Below are 3,483 nucleotides of genomic sequence, written 5' to 3'. Positions count from 1 at the left end.
TAGACCAGCTCAGGAGTAAAATGCTCCTAAATAGATGTAATATATGGCAGTTTCTATTTTGTACAGAATGAACAATTCTAATGGACTAAGGAAGTCCCTCATTGGTTCTCCCATTTACCTTATCATGTCATGGGTATTTTACTTAATATCTCTAAGTCTTGATTAACTTTCCTGAAAAATAAAGAGCCATTATGCCTCACAAGGTTGATGGTGATTTAGCTTAAATATTATGTACATAGAGTATGTTGTACAATGTCTCATATATAGCAAGAAAGCAATAAATTGTAATAATTGTAGTTGTTGTTAAGTAAGGTTTTCAGGATAAATAGAGCAAATGCTAATAATCAGTACTGGAATGTTGAAATGATATCACTTAATCAAAGCTGGTTTGTCAACTATGGTATTAGTATGTTAGTGTTGTCCTAAGTTAAGAATGTGGGGAAGACATTGGCAAGATTGTGTAAAATGCTCATGGCTAAAAAAAAAAAAATCACATGGCAAAATAAATGAAAATTGATTTGAACAGGGTCAGTTCCCTTCCTACAATTTGGAAGAAGCACTTCCTTAAGGAACTTGAACACTTGGTTATAGAAAAACAGAGATTTGATTTACATTAGGGAAAGAGCTGTTGGGTTGTTGGCTAATGGTGTCCACCACAGTTGTCTCTATATCTTTTCTGCACTTTCTCATCTCTGATTCTTCAACCCACTTCAATATGACATCTTTCCCCTTTGTTCTTGAAGTCACCATGGATTTTTCTTTTCCTTCCAATTTTAGTTTTTAATGAACTTATAAACAAAAAAGCTCCCATTTCAAAATTTTTAAAAACTCAAGATCATATAGACATTTACAATGATTATTTATCTAAGCAACATACATACATGTTCAGTTGTAAGATGTGAACTAAATTTCTATGACAAATATGCTTTTTTAAAAATAGCAAGAGCATTATAGAGTTAATGCTGAGACCTAAGGAATAATCTAGTAGTCACTAAATCTTTACTTTAGATGCTGTTATTTCTAGCACAGTAAGCTGGCATAATCAAACACTGGAATCTCTGGTTGCTACATATAAAGAATGTGTTAAGTGAACAATTTGCAAATCCCAGGGGTGGAAAAACCCTAAGAATACACAATCGTGGGCATTTTTAACCATCACAACTTTGGCTGAAGACTGTTCATGCTGTTCTTCTGAAATGAGATCTTGAAGCAGTACAACACAAAATGAAAGGTTTTAACAAACAAACAAAAAGTACATGCACAATTTCTCCACCAATTTGAGTGTCAACCATTTAGTTAAATTTTTCACTTAAAAAAATGCAATAGCAAACCAGACACCATTTCACTGTTAATATTCACAATTACAGAGGCTAAACTCATGATACAGCATCAACAATGCTTCCCAGAGCCAGTTTATACTGAAATTAAGTTCTTTACTTACACCAAGTAAATGGTGGTCCACAACCACTGGCTAGTTTACATATGAACTAAAATTTCTAGATTTGGGGAGAAACAAATGCTGCTTCAATCATCTGCTCTGCTTCTTCTGTTCTTCAATTAATGCTTAGAAACCTTTCATGTTACTCTTGGTTTTGTTGGTTTGCTTGCCTGTGGGGGATTGTGCCGGCTGACCCTGCCCACTGGAAAAGGCTGCCTGCTATGCTTTCTGCTTTAACTTCTTCGTCCAATCAAATATGTAGTCATAATGGTAGTTCAGAGTCCTAAAAAGGATGCGGAATAGCTCCTTCAGATACTTGTAATCTGGGACTTCCTCAAAGGGCAGCCTACGACAATAGTTTAAGTATATAGCAAATTCTGCAGGAAACCCTTTACATAAAACTTCAACAGAAGTGGACCTCTTCTTTTCACTGATCTTTTCATATATTTGTTTCTTTGTTACAGCATTTAGTCCTTGCCATGGCAGATGGGTTCTATTAAAATACATCAAAACATATCCTAATGATTCCATGTCATCTCGGCGACTCTGCTCAATACCAAGATGTGCATTGATGCTAGCATATCGGGCAGTGCCAGTGAGGGGTTTACCTTCCACATATGGTATGTGTTGCTTGGTCTTGTCGTTTCTGTACCTTTTGGCCAAACCAAAATCAATAAGGAATAACTTATTACGGTCATTCCCGATACCCACTAGTAAGTTATCTGGCTTAATGTCTCTGTGTATAAAATTCTTTGCATGCACATATTCAATTCTACTGATCATCTGGTCAGCTAACATAAGTACAGTTTTCATTGTGAACCTTCTTGAGCAGAAATTGAAGAGATCTTCAAGGCTGGGTCCCAGAAGATCCATGACTAACACATTATAGCCTTTTTCCTCACCGTACCACCAGATGTGGGGGACGCCAACCCCACCTTCAAGAATCCTATAGATTTGGCTTTCGATTACCAACTTGGAAAACTGGGTCTTCTGAGATTCTACCTTCACTGCCACTTCCTGTTTGGTGTTGATGTTAAACGCCAAATAAATGTCCCCGAAGGTGCCATACCCTATCTTCCGTACCAGTTTATATTTCTCTCCGACAACAACTTCGGCCTTGGAGCCAGTGCTGCTCGCCTTCCGGACAGACGAACATGGAGACTGGATCCAAGTCCTGAGGGGAGGACAAAGGTGGCGGGGGCTCTTCCACCAGGCAAGGCTGCGGAGGAGGTCAGTAGACAGTGGGAAACTAAGGCCTTTTCAGGCGTTACGGGGCCTAGAATCAGCCCAGGGAACCCCAATCACCACCACGCAGTTAGGTTTCTTTTAGGCAGGCCGCAGTCTGAGTGGTTCTCGCGGTTACTTAGGCCACTTGTTTCTCGGCGGCCACCCCAGCCTCGCTTTCATGGCGTGTCCCAGGCTGAAAAGGGGGCGTGGTGAGTTAGGGCAGCTATACAGTTGCCACCACTGCCGCTGTGTCCGGCCAGGGTAGGCCCCTGTCACTCCTCCGACGCCGCCATCTTGTTTCTCCAGCGCCAGCCAACACAAAACGCCCTCCGGCCCGGAAGCCGCTTCTTCACGTCGCAGAGCATGCTGGGAAAGGGATCTAGGGCTCCAGCCCGGAAGGGTTGACCTTGAGAAGAGGGCGGAGCCAGATCTTGGAGAGTCGCATGCAGCCCGTGCTCCTAGCGTCATTGCATAGACATGCAGCAGCCTCACCATTGATTTCAATTTGCCAAATTCTAATCTACAATTTTTAGTCCTCGTCTTGTACCTCCCAAATGATGTGATTACTCACTGATTCTAGAAATACTCTTTGTACCATGGGATGCAAAACTTTACTGGTTTTCTTCTTCACTGGTGTCTCCTTCCCTCTTGTTACATGACTTATCCTCTTTCATCTGACCTGTCCTCTTTTATCTGACCTAATATGACTCAGAACTTTCATGTTTTCTTTCCTGCCACCTATATGCCCCAAACGCGGAAATTATATCTCTAACCCAAATTTCCAGACCTATATGTGCCTTACTTGACAGGTTTGCTTG

At 40.9% G+C, this 3,483-nt stretch overlaps 1 pseudogene; it reads right to left on the bottom strand.

Annotated features, from left to right (window-relative positions):
- Positions 1-442: 442 nt before the first annotated feature.
- LOC101957545 (casein kinase I pseudogene) lies at positions 443-2,977 on the bottom strand (annotated as a pseudogene).
- Between the last annotated feature and the right edge of the window lie 506 nt (positions 2,978-3,483).

The sequence above is a fragment of the Ictidomys tridecemlineatus genome, chromosome 14 (assembly GCF_052094955.1).
Source record: "Ictidomys tridecemlineatus isolate mIctTri1 chromosome 14, mIctTri1.hap1, whole genome shotgun sequence".
Taxonomy (NCBI): Eukaryota; Metazoa; Chordata; class Mammalia; order Rodentia; family Sciuridae; genus Ictidomys; species Ictidomys tridecemlineatus.
Note: the sequence above shows the minus strand (reverse complement) of the source record. Positions and strands in the feature narration are given on the sequence as shown.